Source organism: Lepisosteus oculatus, chromosome 4 (assembly GCF_040954835.1).
Source record: "Lepisosteus oculatus isolate fLepOcu1 chromosome 4, fLepOcu1.hap2, whole genome shotgun sequence".
Classification (NCBI taxonomy): domain Eukaryota; kingdom Metazoa; phylum Chordata; class Actinopteri; order Semionotiformes; family Lepisosteidae; genus Lepisosteus; species Lepisosteus oculatus.
The window spans coordinates 16,257,245-16,272,690 of NC_090699.1; the positions used below are offsets into that span (position 1 = coordinate 16,257,245).

At 53.9% G+C, this 15,446-nt stretch overlaps 1 protein-coding gene and 29 non-coding genes across 30 annotated transcripts in view; 7 read left to right on the forward strand and 23 right to left on the reverse strand.

The window, feature by feature from the left end:
- LOC107077277 (baculoviral IAP repeat-containing protein 1-like) overlaps nt 1-15,446 on the reverse strand; it is a 150,575-nt gene that overhangs the window by 46,338 nt on the left and 88,791 nt on the right. The window lies entirely within an intron of this gene.
- On the reverse strand, nt 551-623 carry trnaa-agc (transfer RNA alanine (anticodon AGC)). The gene has a single exon. It is a non-coding gene; the product is annotated as a tRNA-Ala (tRNA).
- Nucleotides 1,128-1,200, reverse strand: trnam-cau (transfer RNA methionine (anticodon CAU)). Its single transcript has one exon. It is a non-coding gene; the product is annotated as a tRNA-Met (tRNA).
- Nucleotides 1,608-1,680, reverse strand: trnaa-ugc (transfer RNA alanine (anticodon UGC)). The gene has a single exon. It is a non-coding gene; the product is annotated as a tRNA-Ala (tRNA).
- Nucleotides 1,870-1,941, forward strand: trnap-cgg (transfer RNA proline (anticodon CGG)). Its single transcript has one exon. It is a non-coding gene; the product is annotated as a tRNA-Pro (tRNA).
- trnaa-agc (transfer RNA alanine (anticodon AGC)) lies at nt 2,660-2,732 on the reverse strand. The gene has a single exon. It is a non-coding gene; the product is annotated as a tRNA-Ala (tRNA).
- Nucleotides 3,237-3,309, reverse strand: trnam-cau (transfer RNA methionine (anticodon CAU)). Its single transcript has one exon. It is a non-coding gene; the product is annotated as a tRNA-Met (tRNA).
- trnaa-ugc (transfer RNA alanine (anticodon UGC)) lies at nt 3,717-3,789 on the reverse strand. Its single transcript has one exon. It is a non-coding gene; the product is annotated as a tRNA-Ala (tRNA).
- Nucleotides 3,979-4,050, forward strand: trnap-cgg (transfer RNA proline (anticodon CGG)). The gene has a single exon. It is a non-coding gene; the product is annotated as a tRNA-Pro (tRNA).
- trnaa-agc (transfer RNA alanine (anticodon AGC)) lies at nt 4,760-4,832 on the reverse strand. Its single transcript has one exon. It is a non-coding gene; the product is annotated as a tRNA-Ala (tRNA).
- trnam-cau (transfer RNA methionine (anticodon CAU)) lies at nt 5,337-5,409 on the reverse strand. Its single transcript has one exon. It is a non-coding gene; the product is annotated as a tRNA-Met (tRNA).
- Nucleotides 5,817-5,889, reverse strand: trnaa-ugc (transfer RNA alanine (anticodon UGC)). Its single transcript has one exon. It is a non-coding gene; the product is annotated as a tRNA-Ala (tRNA).
- Nucleotides 6,079-6,150, forward strand: trnap-cgg (transfer RNA proline (anticodon CGG)). Its single transcript has one exon. It is a non-coding gene; the product is annotated as a tRNA-Pro (tRNA).
- Nucleotides 6,869-6,941, reverse strand: trnaa-agc (transfer RNA alanine (anticodon AGC)). The gene has a single exon. It is a non-coding gene; the product is annotated as a tRNA-Ala (tRNA).
- Nucleotides 7,446-7,518, reverse strand: trnam-cau (transfer RNA methionine (anticodon CAU)). Its single transcript has one exon. It is a non-coding gene; the product is annotated as a tRNA-Met (tRNA).
- Nucleotides 7,926-7,998, reverse strand: trnaa-ugc (transfer RNA alanine (anticodon UGC)). Its single transcript has one exon. It is a non-coding gene; the product is annotated as a tRNA-Ala (tRNA).
- trnap-cgg (transfer RNA proline (anticodon CGG)) lies at nt 8,188-8,259 on the forward strand. Its single transcript has one exon. It is a non-coding gene; the product is annotated as a tRNA-Pro (tRNA).
- Nucleotides 8,969-9,041, reverse strand: trnaa-agc (transfer RNA alanine (anticodon AGC)). Its single transcript has one exon. It is a non-coding gene; the product is annotated as a tRNA-Ala (tRNA).
- On the reverse strand, nt 9,546-9,618 carry trnam-cau (transfer RNA methionine (anticodon CAU)). Its single transcript has one exon. It is a non-coding gene; the product is annotated as a tRNA-Met (tRNA).
- On the reverse strand, nt 10,026-10,098 carry trnaa-ugc (transfer RNA alanine (anticodon UGC)). Its single transcript has one exon. It is a non-coding gene; the product is annotated as a tRNA-Ala (tRNA).
- Nucleotides 10,288-10,359, forward strand: trnap-cgg (transfer RNA proline (anticodon CGG)). Its single transcript has one exon. It is a non-coding gene; the product is annotated as a tRNA-Pro (tRNA).
- Nucleotides 11,078-11,150, reverse strand: trnaa-agc (transfer RNA alanine (anticodon AGC)). Its single transcript has one exon. It is a non-coding gene; the product is annotated as a tRNA-Ala (tRNA).
- trnam-cau (transfer RNA methionine (anticodon CAU)) lies at nt 11,655-11,727 on the reverse strand. Its single transcript has one exon. It is a non-coding gene; the product is annotated as a tRNA-Met (tRNA).
- On the reverse strand, nt 12,135-12,207 carry trnaa-ugc (transfer RNA alanine (anticodon UGC)). Its single transcript has one exon. It is a non-coding gene; the product is annotated as a tRNA-Ala (tRNA).
- trnap-cgg (transfer RNA proline (anticodon CGG)) lies at nt 12,397-12,468 on the forward strand. Its single transcript has one exon. It is a non-coding gene; the product is annotated as a tRNA-Pro (tRNA).
- trnaa-agc (transfer RNA alanine (anticodon AGC)) lies at nt 13,178-13,250 on the reverse strand. The gene has a single exon. It is a non-coding gene; the product is annotated as a tRNA-Ala (tRNA).
- Nucleotides 13,755-13,827, reverse strand: trnam-cau (transfer RNA methionine (anticodon CAU)). Its single transcript has one exon. It is a non-coding gene; the product is annotated as a tRNA-Met (tRNA).
- trnaa-ugc (transfer RNA alanine (anticodon UGC)) lies at nt 14,235-14,307 on the reverse strand. Its single transcript has one exon. It is a non-coding gene; the product is annotated as a tRNA-Ala (tRNA).
- Nucleotides 14,497-14,568, forward strand: trnap-cgg (transfer RNA proline (anticodon CGG)). The gene has a single exon. It is a non-coding gene; the product is annotated as a tRNA-Pro (tRNA).
- Nucleotides 15,287-15,359, reverse strand: trnaa-agc (transfer RNA alanine (anticodon AGC)). Its single transcript has one exon. It is a non-coding gene; the product is annotated as a tRNA-Ala (tRNA).

The window sequence follows — 15,446 nt, forward strand, 5'->3', positions numbered from 1 at the left end:
CGTTCAAAAGAACACGTCATGAAAACTCCTCACCGCTATGTGGTAAATGAGCACCGCGATCGCTTGTCGTCATGCGCCATTACTTGAGAAATGCAGAAGCAAAAACCGCCCTCTCTCAGCCACCGAAACGTGTGCGGGGCTCGCCTTGCGCTCTCTGCGCCTCGCATATTTGCGGAGCTGTCTGCTCTTCTTTCTGTTGAAGTACTCAAAATACTTCACCGTCCTCCAGAGCGTGATGTGCTCGCTGACAGCTTTCAATATTTGAAGGAAAACTACGAGCTTGATGGCTCGAATGTGAATGTTAAGCAATCGTTGATCAAACGCACGTCTTCTAAGGATTCGTGAGAGTATTCTCAGCATTGTTTTCACTCGGATATACTTTTCATTTGCTAAGCTGCCAAATCGGACGCACTCGGTGCAGACTGAGGTGGGGAAGGAGGCGTGGCCCTTCAATGCTTGACAGCTGAAGGACGTTGAGCGGAGGAGAACCTATCAGAAGTCGCAGAGGCTAAAGGAGAGCACCCGGCTCCCAGAGCTCCAGACTCGCACCTGGAGGATGCGGGCATCGATCCCGCTACCTCTCGCATGCTAAGCGAGCGCTCTACCATTTGAGCTAATCCCCCTCGCTTCAGGCTTCTCGGCATCATGTCTTACCGCCCGCTGCCCTTGGTCTGCAAGGCAGTCCTTTCAAGTGCGATGAAGACGCACGAATAGACCTTCGTTGCCTATTGTACGAGCTGAACTTTTGTGCTCCTCAATTCAATGCTCTTTCCATCAACTCATCTTGTCTTTTGACGCTTGGGGTTTTGCGCTCCTTTGACTCTCGGCATATCGGGTGACTTGAAACACTGAAGTTGTTGCTTACGGAGTGTGGAACATTGTTTTGCAACTGTCATGACGCTGTGTGAGCCTTTCATCGGCAACAGGGGCAGGCTGACAGCAGCGCCAGCGAAAGTTAGGGCAAATTTGGGGATTTAACTCTGAATGTGAGTGTTATGTAGGAAAGGGGTGCGGCTTTGCTCCTCTCCCGTGTAAAGGTGAGGCTTTCCACGTGGTAGGCACGCAGACGTGGTTCTGAGCGAATAGTTGCTGCAAGTGTCTGAAAAGAGCAAGAAAGCAAGTGGCCCTGCCCCGTGTGAGGATCGAACTCACGACCTTCAGATTATGAGACTGACGCGCTACCTACTACGCCAACGAGGCCAGCTGCGGCACTCGGGCCGGAAAGTTTGCCTCACAGGGATTTCAGACGCCTGTTCCCTAATCTTGCGACACCCGCTGCTGGGTGTTGCATTTGCCTTTTGATCTCACCCGAGACTTTGGGGCTTTGTTTCTGTCGCGAGTCTGTCTTTCACAGCTCACCTAACACAAGTCTCTCTGGCTGAAATGGCCTCTCTGCTTCAGCGTCGTGCCCTCACTCAGCCATTAAAAACATCACTCGGACCCCTGACATGCTGCCATGAAGTGTCAAGAGAGAGTGGCGGAGACGTACTTAAACCAGAGAGAAGATGAAAAGGGGGCGTGGCTGCTAAACGCTTCACACTCTCCTCGCAAGGCGTGATCAGGGGTTAAAGGACACCTCTCGACACACCGAGCGCTCAGCGTACACCTGGAGGATGCGGGCATCGATCCCGCTACCTCTCGCATGCAAAGCGAGCGCTCTACCATGTGAGCTAATCCCCCTCGCTGTGCCTTCCTCCTCGGCGTCGCCTTGTGCCGCTTGTTCCCCTCTTACCGGGCGCCGTCCACTGCCCTTCGCCTTCAAGGCAGTCGGCTTTCTTGACTTATTGATGAAGGTCTGACGGGACGAGCGAATGACGCCTCCCCCCGTCCTCCAGCTCGCTGACAACACAAAAGCGGAAGAGTCGCTGTGGCTCGTTGGTCTAGGCGTATGATTCTCGCTTCGGGTGCGAGAGGTCCCGGGTTCAAATCCCGGACGAGCCCTTTTCCTCCTCTTCCTCACTCCTGGGAACTGATATCCACAACACCTCGCAGCGTCTGCTTACGGCAAACGATGGAAGGTGACTGATGACTGAAGGAGCCTGGTCAATCCTCATCACGTGGCACAATGCCAGCGTGCAGTCAGCTGTCCAAGGCGGCAACCTCGTTGCTCGTTCAAAAGAACACGTCATGAAAACTCCTCACCGCTATGTGGTAAATGAGCACCGCGATCGCTTGTCGTCATGCGCCATTACTTGAGAAATGCAGAAGCAAAAACCGCCCTCTCTCAGCCACCGAAACGTGTGCGGGGCTCGCCTTGCGCTCTCTGCGCCTCGCATATTTGCGGAGCTGTCTGCTCTTCTTTCTGTTGAAGTACTCAAAATACTTCACCGTCCTCCAGAGCGTGATGTGCTCGCTGACAGCTTTCAATATTTGAAGGAAAACTACGAGCTTGATGGCTCGAATGTGAATGTTAAGCAATCGTTGATCAAACGCACGTCTTCTAAGGATTCGTGAGAGTATTCTCAGCATTGTTTTCACTCGGATATACTTTTCATTTGCTAAGCTGCCAAATCGGACGCACTCGGTGCAGACTGAGGTGGGGAAGGAGGCGTGGCCCTTCAATGCTTGACAGCTGAAGGACGTTGAGCGGAGGAGAACCTATCAGAAGTCGCAGAGGCTAAAGGAGAGCACCCGGCTCTCAGAGCTCCAGACTCGCACCTGGAGGATGCGGGCATCGATCCCGCTACCTCTCGCATGCTAAGCGAGCGCTCTACCATTTGAGCTAATCCCCCTCGCTTCAGGCTTCTCGGCATCATGTCTTACCGCCCGCTGCCCTTGGTCTGCAAGGCAGTCCTTTCAAGTGCGATGAAGACGCACGAATAGACCTTCGTTGCCTATTGTACGAGCTGAACTTTTGTGCTCCTCAATTCAATGCTCTTTCCATCAACTCATCTTGTCTTTTGACGCTTGGGGTTTTGCGCTCCTTTGACTCTCGGCATATCGGGTGACTTGAAACACTGAAGTTGTTGCTTACGGAGTGTGGAACATTGTTTTGCAACTGTCATGACGCTGTGTGAGCCTTTCATCGGCAACAGGGGCAGGCTGACAGCAGCGCCAGCGAAAGTTAGGGCAAATTTGGGGATTTAACTCTGAATGTGAGTGTTATGTAGGAAAGGGGTGCGGCTTTGCTCCTCTCCCGTGTAAAGGTGAGGCTTTCCACGTGGTAGGCACGCAGACGTGGTTCTGAGCGAATAGTTGCTGCAAGTGTCTGAAAAGAGCAAGAAAGCAAGTGGCCCTGCCCCGTGTGAGGATCGAACTCACGACCTTCAGATTATGAGACTGACGCGCTACCTACTACGCCAACGAGGCCAGCTGCGGCACTCGGGCCGGAAAGTTTGCCTCACAGGGATTTCAGACGCCTGTTCCCTAATCTTGCGACACCCGCTGCTGGGTGTTGCATTTGCCTTTTGATCTCACCCGAGACTTTGGGGCTTTGTTTCTGTCGCGAGTCTGTCTTTCACAGCTCACCTAACACAAGTCTCTCTGGCTGAAATGGCCTCTCTGCTTCAGCGTCGTGCCCTCACTCAGCCATTAAAAACATCACTCGGACCCCTGACATGCTGCCATGAAGTGTCAAGAGAGAGTGGCGGAGACGTACTTAACCCAGAGAGAAGATGAAAAGGGGGCGTGGCTGCTAAACGCTTCACACTCTCCTCGCAAGGCGTGATCAGGGGTTAAAGGACACCTCTCGACACACCGAGCGCTCAGCGTACACCTGGAGGATGCGGGCATCGATCCCGCTACCTCTCGCATGCAAAGCGAGCGCTCTACCATGTGAGCTAATCCCCCTCGCTGTGCCTTCCTCCTCGGCGTCGCCTTGTGCCGCTTGTTCCCCTCTTACCGGGCGCCGTCCACTGCCCTTCGCCTTCAAGGCAGTCGGCTTTCTTGACTTATTGATGAAGGTCTGACGGGACGAGCGAATGACGCCTCCCCCCGTCCTCCAGCTCGCTGACAACACAAAAGCGGAAGAGTCGCTGTGGCTCGTTGGTCTAGGCGTATGATTCTCGCTTCGGGTGCGAGAGGTCCCGGGTTCAAATCCCGGACGAGCCCTCTTCCTCACTCCTGGGAACTGATATCCACAACACCTCGCAGCGTCTGCTTACGGCAAACGATGGAAGGTGACTGATGACTGAAGGAGCCTGGTCAATCCTCATCACGTGGCACAATGCCAGCGTGCAGTCAGCTGTCCAAGGCGGCAACCTCGTTGCTCGTTCAAAAGAACACGTCATGAAAACTCCTCACCGCTATGTGGTAAATGAGCACCGCGATCGCTTGTCGTCATGCGCCATTACTTGAGAAATGCAGAAGCAAAAACCGCCCTCTCTCAGCCACCGAAACGTGTGCGGGGCTCGCCTTGCGCTCTCTGCGCCTCGCATATTTGCGGAGCTGTCTGCTCTTCTTTCTGTTGAAGTACTCAAAATACTTCACCGTCCTCCAGAGCGTGATGTGCTCGCTGACAGCTTTCAATATTTGAAGGAAAACTACGAGCTTGATGGCTCGAATGTGAATGTTAAGCAATCGTTGATCAAACGCACGTCTTCTAAGGATTCGTGAGAGTATTCTCAGCATTGTTTTCACTCGGATATACTTTTCATTTGCTAAGCTGCCAAATCGGACGCACTCGGTGCAGACTGAGGTGGGGAAGGAGGCGTGGCCCTTCAATGCTTGACAGCTGAAGGACGTTGAGCGGAGGAGAACCTATCAGAAGTCGCAGAGGCTAAAGGAGAGCACCCGGCTCCCAGAGCTCCAGACTCGCACCTGGAGGATGCGGGCATCGATCCCGCTACCTCTCGCATGCTAAGCGAGCGCTCTACCATTTGAGCTAATCCCCCTCGCTTCAGGCTTCTCGGCATCATGTCTTACCGCCCGCTGCCCTTGGTCTGCAAGGCAGTCCTTTCAAGTGCGATGAAGACGCACGAATAGACCTTCGTTGCCTATTGTACGAGCTGAACTTTTGTGCTCCTCAATTCAATGCTCTTTCCATCAACTCATCTTGTCTTTTGACGCTTGGGGTTTTGCGCTCCTTTGACTCTCGGCATATCGGGTGACTTGAAACACTGAAGTTGTTGCTTACGGAGTGTGGAACATTGTTTTGCAACTGTCATGACGCTGTGTGAGCCTTTCATCGGCAACAGGGGCAGGCTGACAGCAGCGCCAGCGAAAGTTAGGGCAAATTTGGGGATTTAACTCTGAATGTGAGTGTTATGTAGGAAAGGGGTGCGGCTTTGCTCCTCTCCCGTGTAAAGGTGAGGCTTTCCACGTGGTAGGCACGCAGACGTGGTTCTGAGCGAATAGTTGCTGCAAGTGTCTGAAAAGAGCAAGAAAGCAAGTGGCCCTGCCCCGTGTGAGGATCGAACTCACGACCTTCAGATTATGAGACTGACGCGCTACCTACTACGCCAACGAGGCCAGCTGCGGCACTCGGGCCGGAAAGTTTGCCTCACAGGGATTTCAGACGCCTGTTCCCTAATCTTGCGACACCCGCTGCTGGGTGTTGCATTTGCCTTTTGATCTCACCCGAGACTTTGGGGCTTTGTTTCTGTCGCGAGTCTGTCTTTCACAGCTCACCTAACACAAGTCTCTCTGGCTGAAATGGCCTCTCTGCTTCAGCGTCGTGCCCTCACTCAGCCATTAAAAACATCACTCGGACCCCTGACATGCTGCCATGAAGTGTCAAGAGAGAGTGGCGGAGACGTACTTAAACCAGAGAGAAGATGAAAAGGGGGCGTGGCTGCTAAACGCTTCACACTCTCCTCGCAAGGCGTGATCAGGGGTTAAAGGACACCTCTCGACACACCGAGCGCTCAGCGTACACCTGGAGGATGCGGGCATCGATCCCGCTACCTCTCGCATGCAAAGCGAGCGCTCTACCATGTGAGCTAATCCCCCTCGCTGTGCCTTCCTCCTCGGCGTCGCCTTGTGCCGCTTGTTCCCCTCTTACCGGGCGCCGTCCACTGCCCTTCGCCTTCAAGGCAGTCGGCTTTCTTGACTTATTGATGAAGGTCTGACGGGACGAGCGAATGACGCCTCCCCCCGTCCTCCAGCTCGCTGACAACACAGAAGCGGAAGAGTCGCTGTGGCTCGTTGGTCTAGGCGTATGATTCTCGCTTCGGGTGCGAGAGGTCCCGGGTTCGAATCCCGGACGAGCCCTTTTCCTCCTCTTCCTCACTCCTGGGAACTGATATCCACAACACCTCGCAGCGTCTGCTTACGGCAAACGATGGAAGGTGACTGATGACTGAAGGAGCCTGGTCAATCCTCATCACGTGGCACAATGCCAGCGTGCAGTCAGCTGTCCAAGGCGGCAACCTCGTTGCTCGTTCAAAAGAACACGTCATGAAAACTCCTCACCGCTATGTGGTAAATGAGCACCGCGATCGCTTGTCGTCATGCGCCATTACTTGAGAAATGCAGAAGCAAAAACCGCCCTCTCTCAGCCACCGAAACGTGTGCGGGGCTCGCCTTGCGCTCTCTGCGCCTCGCATATTTGCGGAGCTGTCTGCTCTTCTTTCTGTTGAAGTACTCAAAATACTTCACCGTCCTCCAGAGCGTGATGTGCTCGCTGACAGCTTTCAATATTTGAAGGAAAACTACGAGCTTGATGGCTCGAATGTGAATGTTAAGCAATCGTTGATCAAACGCACGTCTTCTAAGGATTCGTGAGAGTATTCTCAGCATTGTTTTCACTCGGATATACTTTTCATTTGCTAAGCTGCCAAATCGGACGCACTCGGTGCAGACTGAGGTGGGGAAGGAGGCGTGGCCCTTCAATGCTTGACAGCTGAAGGACGTTGAGCGGAGGAGAACCTATCAGAAGTCGCAGAGGCTAAAGGAGAGCACCCGGCTCTCAGAGCTCCAGACTCGCACCTGGAGGATGCGGGCATCGATCCCGCTACCTCTCGCATGCTAAGCGAGCGCTCTACCATTTGAGCTAATCCCCCTCGCTTCAGGCTTCTCGGCATCATGTCTTACCGCCCGCTGCCCTTGGTCTGCAAGGCAGTCCTTTCAAGTGCGATGAAGACGCACGAATAGACCTTCGTTGCCTATTGTACGAGCTGAACTTTTGTGCTCCTCAATTCAATGCTCTTTCCATCAACTCATCTTGTCTTTTGACGCTTGGGGTTTTGCGCTCCTTTGACTCTCGGCATATCGGGTGACTTGAAACACTGAAGTTGTTGCTTACGGAGTGTGGAACATTGTTTTGCAACTGTCATGACGCTGTGTGAGCCTTTCATCGGCAACAGGGGCAGGCTGACAGCAGCGCCAGCGAAAGTTAGGGCAAATTTGGGGATTTAACTCTGAATGTGAGTGTTATGTAGGAAAGGGGTGCGGCTTTGCTCCTCTCCCGTGTAAAGGTGAGGCTTTCCACGTGGTAGGCACGCAGACGTGGTTCTGAGCGAATAGTTGCTGCAAGTGTCTGAAAAGAGCAAGAAAGCAAGTGGCCCTGCCCCGTGTGAGGATCGAACTCACGACCTTCAGATTATGAGACTGACGCGCTACCTACTACGCCAACGAGGCCAGCTGCGGCACTCGGGCCGGAAAGTTTGCCTCACAGGGATTTCAGACGCCTGTTCCCTAATCTTGCGACACCCGCTGCTGGGTGTTGCATTTGCCTTTTGATCTCACCCGAGACTTTGGGGCTTTGTTTCTGTCGCGAGTCTGTCTTTCACAGCTCACCTAACACAAGTCTCTCTGGCTGAAATGGCCTCTCTGCTTCAGCGTCGTGCCCTCACTCAGCCATTAAAAACATCACTCGGACCCCTGACATGCTGCCATGAAGTGTCAAGAGAGAGTGGCGGAGACGTACTTAACCCAGAGAGAAGATGAAAAGGGGGCGTGGCTGCTAAACGCTTCACACTCTCCTCGCAAGGCGTGATCAGGGGTTAAAGGACACCTCTCGACACACCGAGCGCTCAGCGTACACCTGGAGGATGCGGGCATCGATCCCGCTACCTCTCGCATGCAAAGCGAGCGCTCTACCATGTGAGCTAATCCCCCTCGCTGTGCCTTCCTCCTCGGCGTCGCCTTGTGCCGCTTGTTCCCCTCTTACCGGGCGCCGTCCACTGCCCTTCGCCTTCAAGGCAGTCGGCTTTCTTGACTTATTGATGAAGGTCTGACGGGACGAGCGAATGACGCCTCCCCCCGTCCTCCAGCTCGCTGACAACACAAAAGCGGAAGAGTCGCTGTGGCTCGTTGGTCTAGGCGTATGATTCTCGCTTCGGGTGCGAGAGGTCCCGGGTTCAAATCCCGGACGAGCCCTCTTCCTCACTCCTGGGAACTGATATCCACAACACCTCGCAGCGTCTGCTTACGGCAAACGATGGAAGGTGACTGATGACTGAAGGAGCCTGGTCAATCCTCATCACGTGGCACAATGCCAGCGTGCAGTCAGCTGTCCAAGGCGGCAACCTCGTTGCTCGTTCAAAAGAACACGTCATGAAAACTCCTCACCGCTATGTGGTAAATGAGCACCGCGATCGCTTGTCGTCATGCGCCATTACTTGAGAAATGCAGAAGCAAAAACCGCCCTCTCTCAGCCACCGAAACGTGTGCGGGGCTCGCCTTGCGCTCTCTGCGCCTCGCATATTTGCGGAGCTGTCTGCTCTTCTTTCTGTTGAAGTACTCAAAATACTTCACCGTCCTCCAGAGCGTGATGTGCTCGCTGACAGCTTTCAATATTTGAAGGAAAACTACGAGCTTGATGGCTCGAATGTGAATGTTAAGCAATCGTTGATCAAACGCACGTCTTCTAAGGATTCGTGAGAGTATTCTCAGCATTGTTTTCACTCGGATATACTTTTCATTTGCTAAGCTGCCAAATCGGACGCACTCGGTGCAGACTGAGGTGGGGAAGGAGGCGTGGCCCTTCAATGCTTGACAGCTGAAGGACGTTGAGCGGAGGAGAACCTATCAGAAGTCGCAGAGGCTAAAGGAGAGCACCCGGCTCCCAGAGCTCCAGACTCGCACCTGGAGGATGCGGGCATCGATCCCGCTACCTCTCGCATGCTAAGCGAGCGCTCTACCATTTGAGCTAATCCCCCTCGCTTCAGGCTTCTCGGCATCATGTCTTACCGCCCGCTGCCCTTGGTCTGCAAGGCAGTCCTTTCAAGTGCGATGAAGACGCACGAATAGACCTTCGTTGCCTATTGTACGAGCTGAACTTTTGTGCTCCTCAATTCAATGCTCTTTCCATCAACTCATCTTGTCTTTTGACGCTTGGGGTTTTGCGCTCCTTTGACTCTCGGCATATCGGGTGACTTGAAACACTGAAGTTGTTGCTTACGGAGTGTGGAACATTGTTTTGCAACTGTCATGACGCTGTGTGAGCCTTTCATCGGCAACAGGGGCAGGCTGACAGCAGCGCCAGCGAAAGTTAGGGCAAATTTGGGGATTTAACTCTGAATGTGAGTGTTATGTAGGAAAGGGGTGCGGCTTTGCTCCTCTCCCGTGTAAAGGTGAGGCTTTCCACGTGGTAGGCACGCAGACGTGGTTCTGAGCGAATAGTTGCTGCAAGTGTCTGAAAAGAGCAAGAAAGCAAGTGGCCCTGCCCCGTGTGAGGATCGAACTCACGACCTTCAGATTATGAGACTGACGCGCTACCTACTACGCCAACGAGGCCAGCTGCGGCACTCGGGCCGGAAAGTTTGCCTCACAGGGATTTCAGACGCCTGTTCCCTAATCTTGCGACACCCGCTGCTGGGTGTTGCATTTGCCTTTTGATCTCACCCGAGACTTTGGGGCTTTGTTTCTGTCGCGAGTCTGTCTTTCACAGCTCACCTAACACAAGTCTCTCTGGCTGAAATGGCCTCTCTGCTTCAGCGTCGTGCCCTCACTCAGCCATTAAAAACATCACTCGGACCCCTGACATGCTGCCATGAAGTGTCAAGAGAGAGTGGCGGAGACGTACTTAAACCAGAGAGAAGATGAAAAGGGGGCGTGGCTGCTAAACGCTTCACACTCTCCTCGCAAGGCGTGATCAGGGGTTAAAGGACACCTCTCGACACACCGAGCGCTCAGCGTACACCTGGAGGATGCGGGCATCGATCCCGCTACCTCTCGCATGCAAAGCGAGCGCTCTACCATGTGAGCTAATCCCCCTCGCTGTGCCTTCCTCCTCGGCGTCGCCTTGTGCCGCTTGTTCCCCTCTTACCGGGCGCCGTCCACTGCCCTTCGCCTTCAAGGCAGTCGGCTTTCTTGACTTATTGATGAAGGTCTGACGGGACGAGCGAATGACGCCTCCCCCCGTCCTCCAGCTCGCTGACAACACAAAAGCGGAAGAGTCGCTGTGGCTCGTTGGTCTAGGCGTATGATTCTCGCTTCGGGTGCGAGAGGTCCCGGGTTCAAATCCCGGACGAGCCCTTTTCCTCCTCTTCCTCACTCCTGGGAACTGATATCCACAACACCTCGCAGCGTCTGCTTACGGCAAACGATGGAAGGTGACTGATGACTGAAGGAGCCTGGTCAATCCTCATCACGTGGCACAATGCCAGCGTGCAGTCAGCTGTCCAAGGCGGCAACCTCGTTGCTCGTTCAAAAGAACACGTCATGAAAACTCCTCACCGCTATGTGGTAAATGAGCACCGCGATCGCTTGTCGTCATGCGCCATTACTTGAGAAATGCAGAAGCAAAAACCGCCCTCTCTCAGCCACCGAAACGTGTGCGGGGCTCGCCTTGCGCTCTCTGCGCCTCGCATATTTGCGGAGCTGTCTGCTCTTCTTTCTGTTGAAGTACTCAAAATACTTCACCGTCCTCCAGAGCGTGATGTGCTCGCTGACAGCTTTCAATATTTGAAGGAAAACTACGAGCTTGATGGCTCGAATGTGAATGTTAAGCAATCGTTGATCAAACGCACGTCTTCTAAGGATTCGTGAGAGTATTCTCAGCATTGTTTTCACTCGGATATACTTTTCATTTGCTAAGCTGCCAAATCGGACGCACTCGGTGCAGACTGAGGTGGGGAAGGAGGCGTGGCCCTTCAATGCTTGACAGCTGAAGGACGTTGAGCGGAGGAGAACCTATCAGAAGTCGCAGAGGCTAAAGGAGAGCACCCGGCTCTCAGAGCTCCAGACTCGCACCTGGAGGATGCGGGCATCGATCCCGCTACCTCTCGCATGCTAAGCGAGCGCTCTACCATTTGAGCTAATCCCCCTCGCTTCAGGCTTCTCGGCATCATGTCTTACCGCCCGCTGCCCTTGGTCTGCAAGGCAGTCCTTTCAAGTGCGATGAAGACGCACGAATAGACCTTCGTTGCCTATTGTACGAGCTGAACTTTTGTGCTCCTCAATTCAATGCTCTTTCCATCAACTCATCTTGTCTTTTGACGCTTGGGGTTTTGCGCTCCTTTGACTCTCGGCATATCGGGTGACTTGAAACACTGAAGTTGTTGCTTACGGAGTGTGGAACATTGTTTTGCAACTGTCATGACGCTGTGTGAGCCTTTCATCGGCAACAGGGGCAGGCTGACAGCAGCGCCAGCGAAAGTTAGGGCAAATTTGGGGATTTAACTCTGAATGTGAGTGTTATGTAGGAAAGGGGTGCGGCTTTGCTCCTCTCCCGTGTAAAGGTGAGGCTTTCCACGTGGTAGGCACGCAGACGTGGTTCTGAGCGAATAGTTGCTGCAAGTGTCTGAAAAGAGCAAGAAAGCAAGTGGCCCTGCCCCGTGTGAGGATCGAACTCACGACCTTCAGATTATGAGACTGACGCGCTACCTACTACGCCAACGAGGCCAGCTGCGGCACTCGGGCCGGAAAGTTTGCCTCACAGGGATTTCAGACGCCTGTTCCCTAATCTTGCGACACCCGCTGCTGGGTGTTGCATTTGCCTTTTGATCTCACCCGAGACTTTGGGGCTTTGTTTCTGTCGCGAGTCTGTCTTTCACAGCTCACCTAACACAAGTCTCTCTGGCTGAAATGGCCTCTCTGCTTCAGCGTCGTGCCCTCACTCAGCCATTAAAAACATCACTCGGACCCCTGACATGCTGCCATGAAGTGTCAAGAGAGAGTGGCGGAGACGTACTTAACCCAGAGAGAAGATGAAAAGGGGGCGTGGCTGCTAAACGCTTCACACTCTCCTCGCAAGGCGTGATCAGGGGTTAAAGGACACCTCTCGACACACCGAGCGCTCAGCGTACACCTGGAGGATGCGGGCATCGATCCCGCTACCTCTCGCATGCAAAGCGAGCGCTCTACCATGTGAGCTAATCCCCCTCGCTGTGCCTTCCTCCTCGGCGTCGCCTTGTGCCGCTTGTTCCCCTCTTACCGGGCGCCGTCCACTGCCCTTCGCCTTCAAGGCAGTCGGCTTTCTTGACTTATTGATGAAGGTCTGACGGGACGAGCGAATGACGCCTCCCCCCGTCCTCCAGCTCGCTGACAACACAAAAGCGGAAGAGTCGCTGTGGCTCGTTGGTCTAGGCGTATGATTCTCGCTTCGGGTGCGAGAGGTCCCGGGTTCAAATCCCGGACGAGCCCTCTTCCTCACTCCTGGGAACTGATATCCACAACACCTCGCAGCGTCTGCTTACGGCAAACGATGGAAGGTGACTGATGACTGAAGGAGCCTGGTCAATCCTCATCACGTGGCACAATGCCAGCGTGCAGTCAGCTGTCCAAGGCGGCAACCTCGTTGCTCGTTCAAAAGAACACGTCATGAAAACTCCTCACCGCTATGTGGTAAATGAGCACCGCGATCGCTTGTCGTCATGCGCCATTACTTGAGAAATGCAGAAGCAAAAACCGCCCTCTCTCAGCCACCGAAACGTGTGCGGGGCTCGCCTTGCGCTCTCTGCGCCTCGCATATTTGCGGAGCTGTCTGCTCTTCTTTCTGTTGAAGTACTCAAAATACTTCACCGTCCTCCAGAGCGTGATGTGCTCGCTGACAGCTTTCAATATTTGAAGGAAAACTACGAGCTTGATGGCTCGAATGTGAATGTTAAGCAATCGTTGATCAAACGCACGTCTTCTAAGGATTCGTGAGAGTATTCTCAGCATTGTTTTCACTCGGATATACTTTTCATTTGCTAAGCTGCCAAATCGGACGCACTCGGTGCAGACTGAGGTGGGGAAGGAGGCGTGGCCCTTCAATGCTTGACAGCTGAAGGACGTTGAGCGGAGGAGAACCTATCAGAAGTCGCAGAGGCTAAAGGAGAGCACCCGGCTCCCAGAGCTCCAGACTCGCACCTGGAGGATGCGGGCATCGATCCCGCTACCTCTCGCATGCTAAGCGAGCGCTCTACCATTTGAGCTAATCCCCCTCGCTTCAGGCTTCTCGGCATCATGTCTTACCGCCCGCTGCCCTTGGTCTGCAAGGCAGTCCTTTCAAGTGCGATGAAGACGCACGAATAGACCTTCGTTGCCTATTGTACGAGCTGAACTTTTGTGCTCCTCAATTCAATGCTCTTTCCATCAACTCATCTTGTCTTTTGACGCTTGGGGTTTTGCGCTCCTTTGACTCTCGGCATATCGGGTGACTTGAAACACTGAAGTTGTTGCTTACGGAGTGTGGAACATTGTTTTGCAACTGTCATGACGCTGTGTGAGCCTTTCATCGGCAACAGGGGCAGGCTGACAGCAGCGCCAGCGAAAGTTAGGGCAAATTTGGGGATTTAACTCTGAATGTGAGTGTTATGTAGGAAAGGGGTGCGGCTTTGCTCCTCTCCCGTGTAAAGGTGAGGCTTTCCACGTGGTAGGCACGCAGACGTGGTTCTGAGCGAATAGTTGCTGCAAGTGTCTGAAAAGAGCAAGAAAGCAAGTGGCCCTGCCCCGTGTGAGGATCGAACTCACGACCTTCAGATTATGAGACTGACGCGCTACCTACTACGCCAACGAGGCCAGCTGCGGCACTCGGGCCGGAAAGTTTGCCTCACAGGGATTTCAGACGCCTGTTCCCTAATCTTGCGACACCCGCTGCTGGGTGTTGCATTTGCCTTTTGATCTCACCCGAGACTTTGGGGCTTTGTTTCTGTCGCGAGTCTGTCTTTCACAGCTCACCTAACACAAGTCTCTCTGGCTGAAATGGCCTCTCTGCTTCAGCGTCGTGCCCTCACTCAGCCATTAAAAACATCACTCGGACCCCTGACATGCTGCCATGAAGTGTCAAGAGAGAGTGGCGGAGACGTACTTAACCCAGAGAGAAGATGAAAAGGGGGCGTGGCTGCTAAACGCTTCACACTCTCCTCGCAAGGCGTGATCAGGGGTTAAAGGACACCTCTCGACACACCGAGCGCTCAGCGTACACCTGGAGGATGCGGGCATCGATCCCGCTACCTCTCGCATGCAAAGCGAGCGCTCTACCATGTGAGCTAATCCCCCTCGCTGTGCCTTCCTCCTCGGCGTCGCCTTGTGCCGCTTGTTCCCCTCTTACCGGGCGCCGTCCACTGCCCTTCGCCTTCAAGGCAGTCGGCTTTCTTGACTTATTGATGAAGGTCTGACGGGACGAGCGAATGACGCCTCCCCCCGTCCTCCAGCTCGCTGACAACACAAAAGCGGAAGAGTCGCTGTGGCTCGTTGGTCTAGGCGTATGATTCTCGCTTCGGGTGCGAGAGGTCCCGGGTTCAAATCCCGGACGAGCCCTTTTCCTCCTCTTCCTCACTCCTGGGAACTGATATCCACAACACCTCGCAGCGTCTGCTTACGGCAAACGATGGAAGGTGACTGCTGACTGAAGGAGCCTGGTCAATCCTCATCACGTGGCACAATGCCAGCGTGCAGTCAGCTGTCCAAGGCGGCAACCTCGTTGCTCGTTCAAAAGAACACGTCATGAAAACTCCTCACCGCTATGTGGTAAATGAGCACCGCGATCGCTTGTCGTCATGCGCCATTACTTGAGAAATGCAGAAGCAAAAACCGCCCTCTCTCAGCCACCGAAACGTGTGCGGGGCTCGCCTTGCGCTCTCTGCGCCTCGCATATTTGCGGAGCTGTCTGCTCTTCTTTCTGTTGAAGTACTCAAAATACTTCACCGTCCTCCAGAGCGTGATGTGCTCGCTGACAGCTTTCAATATTTGAAGGAAAACTACGAGCTTGATGGCTCGAATGTGAATGTTAAGCAATCGTTGATCAAACGCACGTCTTCTAAGGATTCGTGAGAGTATTCTCAGCATTGTTTTCACTCGGATATACTTTTCATTTGCTAAGCTGCCAAATCGGACGCACTCGGTGCAGACTGAGGTGGGGAAGGAGGCGTGGCCCTTCAATGCTTGACAGCTGAAGGACGTTGAGCGGAGGAGAACCTATCAGAAGTCGCAGAGGCTAAAGGAGAGCACCCGGCTCCCAGAGCTCCAGACTCGCACCTGGAGGATGCGGGCATCGATCCCGCTACCTCTCGCATGCTAAGCGAGCGCTCTACCATTTGAGCTAATCCCCCTCGCTTCAGGCTTCTCGGCATCATGTCTTACCGCCCGCTGCCCTTGGTCTGCAAGGCAGTCCTTTCAAGTGCGATGAAGACGCACGA